The following is a 13582-nucleotide window of genomic DNA, read 5'->3' as shown; positions in this document are numbered from 1 at the left end:
AGAAAACAAAGGTCCACAGTCTATCTACCGGCACATTCCATTTGATATCACCTTTCAGTGTGAGTGTTCAGAGTTAATGGAGAACGAGAATAAGGCAACAATTTATCATCATCCATTCTGCTGCATCAAATGTCATTGGTTCTCAAGCACTGATGCCCAAGATCTTCAGGACCATTTGTTCTCGAGCATTTTCATGAAAGTTCACAGATTTCACATGTTGGGCCGGATTTTCACTCCTGAGGTGGGTAACTACATAAGCACTGGCATCGGTTGAAGCATACAGGGTGTAGTGTTAATGAAGTCAGTCCATAAGAGGGTCATTTAGGAGTCTGGTGACAGTGGGGAAGAAGCTGTTTTTGAGTCTGTTCGTGCATGTTCTCGGACTTCTGTGTCTCCTGCCCGATGGAAGAAGTTGGAAGAGTGAGTAAGCCGGGTGGGAGGGATCTTTGATTATGCTGCCCGCTTTCCCCAGGCAGCGGGAGGCGTAGATGGAGTCAATGGATGGGAGGCAGGTTCGTGTGATGGACTGGGCGGTGTTCACGACTCTCTGAAGTTTCTTGCGGTCCTGGGCCGAGAAGTTGCCATACCAGGCTGTGATGCAGCCAGATAAGATGCTTTCTATGGTGCATCTGTAAAAGTTGGTAAGAGTCAATGTGGACATGCCGAATTTCCTTAGTTTCCTGAGGTAGTATAGGCGCTGTTGTGCTTTCTTGGTGGTAGCGTCGACGTGGGTGGACCAGGACAGATTTTTGGAGAGGTGCGCCCCTAGGAATTTGAAACTGCTAACCATCTCCACCTCGGCCCCGTTGATGCTGACAGGGGTATGTACAGTACTTTGCTTCCTGAAGTCAATTACCAGCTCTTTAGTTTTGCTGGCATTGAGGGAGAGATTGTTGTCGCTACACCACTCCACTAGGTTCTCTATCTCCCTCCTGTATTCGGACTCATCGTTATTTGAGATCCGGCCCACTATGGTTGTATCGTCAGCAAACTTGGAGATGGAGTTGGAACCAAGTTTTGCCACGCAGTCGTGTGTGTACAGGGAGTAGAGTAGGGGGCTAAGTACGCAGCCTTGCGGGGCGCTGGTGTTGAGGATTGTGGTCTGTTGGTCAGAAAATCGAGGATCCAGTTGCAGAGTGGGGAGCCAAGTCCTAGGTTTTGGAGCTTTGATATGAGCTTGGCTGGGATTATGGTGTTGAAGGCGGAGCTGTAGTCAATAAATAGGAGTCTAATGTAGGAGTCCTTGTTTTCGAGATGCTCTTGGGATGAGTGTAGGGCCAGGGAAATGGTGTCTGATGTGGACCGGTTGCGAATTGCAGTGGATCAAGACGTTCTGAGAGTATGGAGGTGATGCGCTTCATGATCAATCTCTCGAAGCACTTCATTACGACTGAAGTCAGGGCCACTGGTCGGTAGTCATTGAGGCACGTTGCCTGGTTCTTCTTTGGTACCGGTATGATGGTGGTCTTCTTGAAGCAGGTGGGGACCTCGGAGTGGAGTAGGGACAGGTTAAAGATGTCCGTGAATACCTCTGCCAGCTGGTCCGCGCAGGCTCTGAGTGCACGACCAGGGATCCCGTCTGGGCCCGTCGCCTTCCGAGGGTTCACTTTCAGGAAGGCCAATCTGACTTCGGAAGCTGTGATGGTGGGTATGAGTGAATTATGGGTTGCTGGGGCACTCGCCAGCGGATTGTTGGTTACCTGCTCGAACCGAGCATAGAATGCCGTGAGTTCATCGGGGAGGGGTGCGCTGCTGCCAGAGATACTGTTCGGCTTCGCTTTGTAGCCCGTTATGTTGTTTAGTCCTTACCACAACCGCCGAGAGTCTGTCTGTGACTCTAGCTTGGTTTGATATTCTCTCTTGGCATTCCGGATGGCTTTGCGGAGGTCGTACCTGGATTTCTTGTATAGGTCAGGGTCGTTTGCTTTGAACGCCTCAGATCTGTCCTTCAGTAGGGAGTCAATCTCGCGATTGAGCCATGGTTTCCGGTTGGGGAATGCACGTACTGCTTTCTTTGGCACGCAGTCGTCCACACATTTTCTGATGAAGTCTGTGACGGTGGTGGCATACTCATTTAAGTTGGTTGCTGAGTTCTTAAATATGGACCAGTCCACTGTCTCTAAGCAGTCACGTAAGAGCTCTTCTGTCTCCTCGGACCAGCACTGCACAACCTTCTTAGCTGGATTCTCCCGCTTGTGTTTCTGCTTGTATGCCGGGAGAAGGAGCACCGTCTTATGGTCTGATTTCCCAAAGTGCGGTCGGGGGATGGAACGGTAGGTGCCCTTGATTTTTGAGTAGCAGTGGTCAAGAGTGTTGTCGCCCCTGGTTGGACAGGAGATGTGCTGGTGGAATTTTGACAGTAGACTCTTGAAGTTGGCCTTGTTGAAGTCTCCGGCCACGATGAACAAGGCCTCCGGGTGTTCTGTTTCGTAGTTGTTTATTACTGTGTATAGTTCGTCCAGCGCCTTCCTCACTACTGCCTGGGGTGGGATGTAGACCGCTGTGATAATGGCTGAAGTGAACTCACGTGGAAGATAATATGGGCGGCACTTCACGGTCAGGTATTCCAGGTCTGGGGAGCAGTAGGTCGCCAGAGTCGCCACATCCAAGCACCAGGAGGAGTTGATGAGGAGGCAAATCCCTCCACCCTCCGCTTTGCCTGATGATGCCGTGCGGTCCGTCCGGTGAATTGAGAAGCCTTCAGGTTGTATGGCACAGTCCGGTGAGGCAGGGGTGAGCCATGTCTCTGTGAAACAGAGCACACAACAGTCTCTTACTTCCCTCTGAGAGGTGCCACGGAGATTGTCAAGTGCCAAAGCAGGTTGTTTTATAGACCCGCCTCAGTTTCCTAGACTTTAGTCCCAGCTGTTTCCTTAAATCTTACGGCTTCGAGTCTTCAACCTCACACCTCATCATTCCCAACCCATGCCCATACCCCAACCATGCCAACTCATGTTCCCACTTACTCCCAATGTCCCCTCACATCCAAAAATATGACCCCTTATAGGCCCCATGGCAACTTAATGCCAATTCACAACAACACATACTAATGTGCTCTTCATCCTTGAGCTTTCTACTTCATGGCAACCTACCTCTTCCCAACCATTGGCATGCTAAGGAACCATATTAAGATGAAATGAAATAAATGTTTAAATAACTATTATCATGCTCATTGTAATTCAAAATCACTCCCATTCATGAAAGCCCATTTAAAACTTTTACATCCCCTCAAAATCCCATATTTTTTAAAAAATATTTTCATTAGAATTTTCCAATTTTAACAATTTAACAATTAAACATATTAAACACATAATATTTACAGATGAGATGTTTCTTATGTACAATTTACATGTACCCCTTTCATCAGCCCTCCCCCTTTCCTTGCTCCCCATCCACCCCCCAGCTCCCCCTGTTGATAGTCGGGCTCCATTTTGGCCCCTTCTTCCGCCATGGGTTTTATATTGTTATATTCTTTCTTTCATTTTGTGATTGTTGCTGTTACTCCTATGGCTTTGCTGGAGAGGGATCTCTGCCGCACCACCACACTCTTTTCCCATGTCGCTTCCAGATACTTCCCTGGGTTCCTTCCTTGCTGCCCCCCCCCCGCCCTTGTTCCTATCTGTTCTGTGCAATGTTGTCTGCCTTCATTGGTCCCCACTCTCCCCTTTCTTGCCAATCAGTATTGGCTTTAAACAGGTCTTGGAACAGGCCGATGAATAGCTCCCACGCTTTGTGGAAGCCCTCGTCTGACCCTCGGATGGTGTATTTGATCTTCTCCAGGTGGAGAAATTCCGCCAGGTCTGCCAGCCAGTCTGCAGCTGTGGGTGGTGCTGCTGATTGCCAGCCAAGCGGGATCTTCGGCGTGCGATTAAGGAGCAAAAGCAAGGGCATCAGCCCTCTTCCCCATATGTAGTGCTGGCTGGTCCGACACCCTGAAGACTGCCACTCTCGGGCACGACTCCCCCACAACCTTGGACATCGCCTCGAAGAAGGCTGTCCAGAACCCGACAAGTCGTGGGGAAGTCCCAGAATATATGGGATGTTTGGCTGGGCCTCCCTGGCACCATTCACATTTACCGTCCACCTCCGGGAAGAACCTGTTCATTCGGGTTCTGGTCAGGCGTGCTCTGAACACCACTTTAAACTGCAGGAGATGGTGGAGTTGGCCTTACTCAGTGCTTCGCTCCAGAGTCCCCACCTGGCTTCCATCCAAAGTTTGTCCTCCCATTTCTGTCTTGCTCCGTCTAATGGGGTTCTCGCCTCTCTAAAAGTCGCCTGTAAATGTCCCCACAGTTCCCCTTTCCATAATGTTCCTGTCCAGCAGTTCCTCCAGCATTGTGTCTCTTGGGACCCTAGGTTTCCTCATTGTCTTATTACGGAGAAAGTTTTTGATTTGTATGTGTTGGAGCTCCTGTCCATTCGGTAGCTCCAGTCTCTCCGTTAGCTCATCTAAGATTGCGAGTCTGTCCCCCATGTAAAAGTCCCTGACTGCTAGCGTCCCCCCATCCTGTCTCCACATCTTAAAAGTGCAGTCTAGGATGGCTGGTGGGAATTTGTGGTTACCACAGATAGGGTCCATAGTGGACATCTCGGTTAAGCCGAAGTGTTGTCTCATCTGGTTCCATGTTTTCAACGTGGCTACAACCACTGGACTGGACGGGTATTTTGCCGAAGGGATGGGAGTGCTGCTGTGGCGAGGGCTCGGAGGGTCGTTCACTTACAGAATGACTCCTCAAGCCTCACCCATTCCTTGGTCAGTTCCCTTACCCATCCACTCACTCTCTCGGTAGTGGCTGTAGTATTGCAAGTTCGGAAGGACCAGGCCATCCATGTTTGTTCTCTGCAGTGTAGTCTGGGGATTCTTTGATTCTTCACGCCCCCCCCCCCCCCCCCCGCCCCCCCCCCCCCCCCCCCCACCCACCCACACAAATGCCATGACCTGCTGAGACTTCCCCGTTCTGGTTGCTGGTGATGTACTCGCCTATGGCCTGTGATGTTTTCTGGCAGAAGACCGTTTCGGCCAGCAGGTCCGTGTCCAACCTCCATGTGGGGCGCTGGGCACGGCCAGTCTCCAACCTCACATCCATGTAATGTGGAGTGTGTTCAGAGACGACGATCGCGGAGTACTCCGCTCTTACTATTTCTGAAAACACTGATTTCCCCACTGCAAAGAAGTCGATTTGGGTGTATCCTTGTGAGAAGAATGAGAATTCCTTTTCAATGGATGTAGGACAGTCATGGGTCTACAGCCCCTATCTACTCCATAAATGCTCCCAATTCCTGGCCATGCCTGTCTTTTTCCCTGTTCTGGGACTTGATTGGTCTGTCAATGGGTTCCCCCCCCCCCACCCCCCCCCCTCACCCCCCCCCCAATGATCAATTGGTGTGTATCGATGTCGGGGATTTCCATCATGGTCTTCTTTATGAAATCTGTGTCGCCCCAGTTGGGCGCATACACATTTACCAGGACTACTGGTGCCCCGTCTGGGCACCGCTGACCATGATGTACGGTCCCCCTAGGTCTGTAACCATCTTTGTCGCCGGAAACATTGTCCTTTTGGTAATCAGGATAGCTACCCACCGAGCCCTCATCCCATAACATGTCTGCTTTACCCAGCTCTTCCTTACCCGCAGTCGGTCCTTCTCCCTCAGGTGCATCTTTTGGAGGAAGACTATGTCGGCCTTCAAACTTCTCAAATGGGCGAAAACTCTGGGGTGGGGCAGAATCTGCCATCCGCCACCGTGCACCGCCCCTGGGCCCAGGTGGGAGAGGCCGTGAGCGCCGTGGGCAACATCGCCAGGACCGGCCAGCAGTGCCGTAAGAAAGTGCATGACCTTCTCAGAGCAGCCAGGATGAGTAGGCAGCATGGCGCCCTGGCACTAACCACCGGCCCACAAGCCCGCAACACCCTCCCCCACCCAGAGGGCAACAGAACCCCCCCCATACCAGCCTCCATGGCCGGGTTGCCTGGCCACGAAGGCCAGCAGCTAGCCACAAACCCCCCCCATGTCTAACACTGTGCATTTTCTGTCTCCCCCTTCCCAGGAGATGTCCACAACCACCAGGAGAGGGAAAAGATCGGAGGGAGACCACCGGACCTGCGGCCCCTCACCACAGCAGAGCAGCGGGCACTGGACGTGAGCAGTGGGCCCGGGGAGAGGGAAGTTGCCAGGGTGGAGGGCGGCATTGGGCAGGCAAATGAAACCCCGCTGAGTTGCGGTTCCCCATGGCACATGTGTTGCCACCCCTACCCCCACCACCGCCCCACACTACCCCCCTCCACCACCATCACCCATACCACCCTTCTCCATCACCACCACCATACACCCACCCCCCTCCATCACTCCCCCTCCACCACCACCCGCCACCCAACGCACGTCCAATCATGCACCTTGTCTTGTGTTGCAGGACCTCTTGGCGAGGAGACAGGCCCTACTGGTGCACCCAGCAACCTGCCCCAACACAAGCAGAATCTCAGGGCAGAAGCAAGGTGGAGGAGGATATGGACAGCGATGGTAGCCTTTGACCTGCAGGAGCACCAGTCCGGGGTCTGATACTGACTTTCCATCACAGTCTCTCCAACACCATCTACCATCCCAGAGGCACTCACCTCGGGGGGCCTCTTAGAGAAGAGGCTCCTTGGGCACTATCTGGTGCGCACCACACATGTGCAGAGGTACATCAGGTGGAGGTAGGCCCGCCCAGGGGATGGGCGATCTAGAGCAGCCCAACCCCAGCAACTAGCTGCCGTCCGGTCGGGTTTCAGACTTCTGGAAAGTGTGGTCCCACCTATAGTGGAGATTCAGTCTCAGAGCCAGGGATGTCGGTAACCGTCCAGCATCTGCAGGTGCTGTTGGAGAAATCCGACAGGAGTCAGTGCCGAGCATGTGTGCTAGGCAGGCCAACACCGCACGGGTGGCGTCTGCGGTGGAGGCCTTGGGGACAAAGATTTTGGCCATGGGTCAGGATGTCCAATGCCTGGGGCACTCTGTGTGAGCAGTGGCCGAGGCGCAGGTCAGGTCTGCCCTGTCACAGTCAGCCATGTATCAGGGCCACCTGGACAGCTCCAGAACTTGGCCCAGTCACAGAGGGCAATGGCTGAGGGCGCCGGCGGCATTGCCTGGGTGCTGGCTGATGTGGCACAGACCCAGAGGGAGCTGCTTTAGTCACTGGCTGATGTGGCACAGACCCAGAAGGTGGTGGCACAGTCACAGCGTGATGTGGAGCAGTCCCAGAGGGAGGTGGTCCACTCCCTGTGCTCCGTGGCCTCGAGTATCGAGAATCTGGTTGGAACGGATGCAGACCTCCAGGACAGCGCAGGTGGTGGGGGAGCCCCAGGGGTTAGCTCTGCTCGCACCCCCGTCTCATGGAGCAACCGGGGGCCACCAGGCATCCCAAGGGAGACGATGTTGATGGGAGCCAGTGCCGGTGACTCCCGCATGGAGAGGTGCCGGAACACCAAAGCGCCTCGGACAACTCCCCGCCCCCACATCACTGGCGCATCTGATAGGCAGCGGACAGAACAGGCTAACACCATGTCACCTGGGACACCTGAGCAGCCACCGGGCCCATCCAGGCCCAGTTGTCCCTGAAGACGGCTGTCAAAGTCGATCACCCCCTGGACCTTGGGCATCTCAGTGATGATGGCGAACCCCGCCGCCCGGGCTTGGTCCACATCGAAATGGATATATTGTGCTGACCGGGCACATAGGGCCTACATGACGGCACGGATGCACCTGAGCACCGAGGTCTGTGTGATTCCAGACAGGTCCCCACTCAGCGCCTGGAAGGACGCTGTGGAGTAAAGGTTCAGGGTGACCATCGCCATAATGGCAATCGGGAGCAGGTGTTCTCCCCCTATACCACCACGGTGCCAGATGCGGCATGATCTGTCAATTATGTCGCACTGACCCCCCTGCTCAGCCGGAGTCTTCGATGGCATGCCCGGTCCGGTAGGTCCTCGAATGACAGGCGTTGCCGGTACACTCAATGCCTCATGCGACACATCCTTCCCATCTTCTCCTCGGTCTGTTGGACAGCTGGTTCTCCATCCTCACTGGCTGCCTCCTATTCCTCTGGAGCAGGCTGCATTGCTGCAGGGTCCTCCTCGAGCAGCTCCAGGTCGTACAGCCTCAGTCCATCTTCCAGGGTTGCGGCGACATTGATGAATGCCACCATTCCTGGTTGAAGTCCATTGTCTGCAGGGGTGAACGTCAAACATTAACCTGGTGCACACTCCGGTGCCCAACAGGGCAGACATGTTAACCTGATGCCCACTGCAGACCCCATCCCCACACCCGGTCGTTCCCTCTGTTGGTGGGGTGGAGGGTGGGGGCTGGGGTGTAGAGGGGGTTGTGAGGTAGGGGCACCCATGTGGCGGTAGAACTCCGCACAACCACGGGCCATGGTGGGTGGTCAACGAGGTGTGCAGCAAGATGGCTGCATTGCAGACCGCAGCAAAAGCAGTTCATGCCTATACACACCATGGTCCCATGGTGGGGGGTCACCCCGACTCCATGTCCCATTCCCTGGGCACCTGCCAGCTGCCCCACAGGCCTGGCAGACATCACCTCCCGCCCCCAGCCATGCTTGCCAGTGGCAGGACTGGCAGCCCACGATTGTGACTCTGCATGTCCTACCTGTTCTCTCTCCCTCATTACTCACGCTGCCTCTTTCCCGATTCTTGAAACCACAAGTGAAACTCGCCATTGTTAATTCCCCCCGGCGGTGGAGGAGCATCGCGCTGGAGAATACTTGGTCAGGCCCGCTAATGATATGTGAATGGCGTTTACTGTACGTGAAGAGTAGAACGCATTGATGCCGCTGTCAAGGCACCGGAGCATGCATTCTGGCGTGGGCTTGGCACCCGCCATTGTTTATGGCTTCACAACTGATTCACCGCCCAATCGCCTTTCCCGATACCATCATCAGCTGACAAGAAATCACAATCTGGACCTGTTATTTTTTTAAATTAAACATAAGAACATAAGAACTAGGAGCAGGAGTAGGCCATCTGGCCCCTCGAGCCTGCTCCGCCATTCAATGAGATCATGGCTGATCTTTTGTGGACTCAGCTCCACTTTCCGGCCCAAACACCATAACCTTTAATCCCTTTATTCTTCAAAAAACTATCTATCCTTATCTTAAAAACATTTATATCTTAAAAACATTTAATGAAGGAGCCTCTACTGCTTCACTGGCCAAAGAATTCCATAGATTCACAACCCTTTGGGTGAAGAAGTTCCTCCTAAACTCAGTCTTAAATGTACTTCCCCTTATTTTGAGGCTATGCCCCCTAGTTCTGCTTTCACCCGCCAGTGGAAACAACCTGCCCACACCTATCCTATCTATTCACTTCATAATTTTATATGTTTCTATAAGATCACCCCTCATCCTTCTAAACATGGAGGAACAAAGTCACAGGACCACTATTTAGTTTTAGCAACAAGAAAAACATTTATTCAACATGAAAAAAATTGGATTATGATACAATACACCTTTACTCCCCATTTAGCTTTAACATTAGACACATCTTTTCAGATTAACATGGACTGCAAAGTACATCTTAATCGACAACAGTCTCATTAACACAAAGTCCCTTTTAAGCACATGGGATAACTGTGGTCAAATACACGCACTCTGCTCTGAGCCCGAGTTAGTGTCTGTGCATTTCTCCTCAGAATTCCCCCAGATGATGATCATATATGTTTCCAAACTCCACTCCCAAAAACACGCTTTAAGTTCTTCTCTCATACTTATCTTTTCCCTTAGCAGTTTTCATTCTGAAATCTAGACCAGGTTTTCCAAAAGGCACTTTTAAACAAAGCTTCCGCTTCACTTTTAACAGCAAATCCAGTCCATGATTTTACACCACCCTCATTTAGGTTTCCTTTGTCTTAACTGCTTTTATACAGACTGAGACCAAGCCATCGATTTCCGTAGTTAACTCAACTCAGATTTCACAGGCTGTAGTAAAATCTCATAAAACTGATAATCAGAAAGCTTTCTCACATCTCAGCCTTCCTCTCAGCTCTGTCTGTCTTTACTGAACCATGGTCTGTTCTGGTGCCTTTAATCTCACACCTCTTGGAAACTTCTCTTAATTTCTCTAGTTACCCTAACCAACTGCTGTTCAGATCTCTGCACTTGTTCTCTTAACCATTAATCCATGGTATCAATTTTCTTCTAGCAAAGCAGAGAGGTGTTCCATTTCGAGTCATCAAAACCAATCGCTTCTCACAGAGCTGTGAGAGCTGCCTTATCTCTCACTACTTATCAACTGCCCACAAATGACCTTAACTAAAACTTGAAAGCTCCTCTACCTTACAAGGCCCAGTTGCTAAGCAACACATATGCTTATGCCTTTTATTTATTCTTCACACCATAGCCCTTTCTAAGCACAATCGAGACACAGTTGGAACTTAACCAACCCCACACATACAAACACCTTTTCCCAGCATGAATCTAACTATACGTTTTACCTTTCCAGGTATAGGAACATTAAATTAAACCCACTTAAAACCATACCTTATTTTGAATGTTTACCAATACAAATATAAATCCCTTAAAACTACCTTTGTTTTCCTTACACACTACAGAAGTATTCCCAATGTAATGTCTTTAAAAGGGACATCCTTCTACTCGCTTCAATGGTCATAGAACATAGAACATTACAGCGCAGTACAGGCCCTTCGGCCCTCGATGTTGCGCCGACCTGTGAAATCACTCTAAAGCCCATCTGCAACTCCACCGACTTTAGTGTCATCTGCAAATTTACTCACCCATTCTTCTACGCCCTCCTCCAGGTCATTTATAAAAATGACAAACAGCAGTGGCCCCAAAACAGATCCTTGTGGTACACCACTAGTAACTGGACTCCAGTCTGAACATTTCCCATCAACCACCACCCTTTGTCTTCTTCCAGCTTTTAATAGTTTCAAAATGGCTGCCTATATTTTCAAAGCGTGCCTTCTTTCCAACAGTTCCTTACTTGCTACTGTGTGGATTATCCAACTTCAGTAATCAGACAGCTGGGTCCAAACCCAACCAAGCAGACAGCCCATTGGTCGCACACAAAATCAGGCAAAGTCAACCTTTAAAAATTTCTGCAAATCTAACTTACACTGTATTGGCTCTTTAAAATTGACCCTTATGTGGCTTTTTTCCAGATTTTTTTTTTAAATGAACTAAGGATTGATTTGAGTTATTGGATTTGAAAAGGTTCACCGGCTCAATTATTTTCCAATATCTTTGTTTTCTTTCATTCACTAAATAAGACGAGCTAATTGTTTTGTATGCATAATCTTCTTCAATGACAATTGACGCTCGCAGGTTAAATGGCGACAATGATGCAACTTATTATTCTCCTGTTTTTATGTTGAGATTATAACCTGCCTGAAGGGCGTTGGCAGGCTAGATTTACATGTCAAAAAAATCCATGCTGTTGATTCCCATTGGCATTTTGAATCAGTTATTACACATACTAACAGTGTGTATAATTTTGCATTTACAGATGTAATTACAAGATTGTGAAGTAAGGTATTTTCAGTTGGGGTATTTTTCTAATTTTCCACTCCCATCGCACCTTCTTGCCTGCTGAGAGGGTACACAAGAGTTTCCAATATCTGCAGCACTTCTAAAGTACCTTGTTGTCATAATTATTTTAAATGATTGAAAAATAATACGCAGTCCTCCAAGGTAGAATTCCCAATACGATATTTTTCACGTTTTGAATGTGCTCGCTGAGCAGCATTGGTGCTCAGTCCATCAGCACTTCATTTCCAAAATGCTCATCCTTGTGTTTAAATTACTCCCTGGCCTTTCCCCTCTCCGTAGAATCCCCCAGCACTACAGACCTCCAAGGACTCTGCACTGCTCCGATACATTCCCACTTTTCATCACTCCACCGTCTGCAGCCAGCTTTTCAAGTATCAAGATCTAAGTCGTGCAATTGTCTCCCTAGAACCCTGCATCTCTCCACCTTCCTTCAACCTTACGTTGTTCTTTAAAACCCGTCTTTTCATGAAGGACTTGGTCACTTGGCCCAATGCATGATAAATGCTTCTGTGAAGTGATCAAGGATACTTTATATTATGTCAATGATGTTATATAAATGCAAATTGCTTTCACTGTTAATAGGTAAGGCTGCCCATTGTGAGCACAGAAATTACCCATCGGCCAAAATATGAATGAAGAAGTGAAGGGTGTGGGGGCATTTGAAAGCAGCCAAAGAACGAGCAAGGCTGGTATGGAAAATACTGCTGAATTTAATGGCAGGATCTAAATATCATCTGCAGGGTTCTCCGCCGGCAGGATATTCCGCTTTGCTGGCTGCGTACTCACGCTGGCAAATTTCCCAATAGCGTCGGATGGCCACGTTGGGAAACCCCATTGACCGGCTGCTGGAACAGAGGATCCCGCTGCTGGCGGGGACATGCCATGCTGGAAACCGGGGCTGGCGGGCTGGAGAATCTCACCTTATTTCTTTTCATATATATCCTGTTCAGCAGCCAGACAAAGGCAGGACATTGCCACAGGGCACCTTTGGGAACAGTCACCAGCAATTAAGAGCAAGAGTCAATGATCAGTAATCAGAGAATGATTGTGATACATAAAAAGAGAGAAAACAGGAGCAGGAGGAGTCCATTCAGTCCTTCGAGCCTGCTTCACCATTGAGTATGATCATGCCTGATCATCCAACTTAGTAACCTGTTCCCGCTTTTCCTCCATATCCTTTGAGACTTTAGCCCCAAGAGCTATACCTAACTCCATCTTGAAAACATAATAATGTTTTGACCTCAACTGCTTTCTGTGGTCACGAATTCCGTAGGCTCACCGGTCTCTGGGTGAAGAGATTTCTCCACATCTCTGTCCTAAATTGTCTACCCCATATCCTTAGACTGTGACCCTTGGTTTGGACACCCCCACCATCAGGAACATCTTTCCTGCATCTATCCTGTAAAGTCCTGTTAGAATTTTATAGGTTTCTAGGAGCTTCCCCCTCATTCTTCTGAACTCCAGCAAATATAATCTTAACCGACTCAATCTCTCCTCATACATCAGGCCCACCATCCCAGGAATCAGTCGGATAAACTTTCATTGCACTGCTTCTGGAACAAGTACATCCTTCCTCAGATAAGGACAATGTTCCAGGTGTGGTCTCACCAAGGCCCTGTATAATTGTAGCAAGACATCCCTCCACCTGTACTCTAATCCTCTCGCTATGAAGGCCAACATACTATTTGCCTTTGTTACTGCCTGCTGTACCTGCATGCGACTGGTGTAATAGGGCACCCAGGTCTCATTGCACATTGCCGACTCTTAATTTATAGCCATTCAGATAATATCTTAACTTATAGCTCGATTTAACGAAAGGAAAACCAGAGTCCCATGTTAGGCTCTAATAGGGGTGGGGGGAGGAGGGGGGGGTTTCTCGGAGCCTATGGGGCTAGGAACGACCCTTCTATCAAATGGGTCTTTGTGTTTTTTTGGTGCCTCTGCGGTGAACGCCCCACTGAGACCACACTTACCTCACTTCCTGCAGAGAAGCTTAGAAGATCAGTGCAGGATGAGATTGGGGCA

This window comes from Scyliorhinus torazame, chromosome 4 (genome assembly GCF_047496885.1).
Source record: "Scyliorhinus torazame isolate Kashiwa2021f chromosome 4, sScyTor2.1, whole genome shotgun sequence".
Classification (NCBI taxonomy): domain Eukaryota; kingdom Metazoa; phylum Chordata; class Chondrichthyes; order Carcharhiniformes; family Scyliorhinidae; genus Scyliorhinus; species Scyliorhinus torazame.
The sequence above is the reverse complement of the archived record's forward strand: the minus strand, read 5'-3'. Positions refer to the sequence as shown.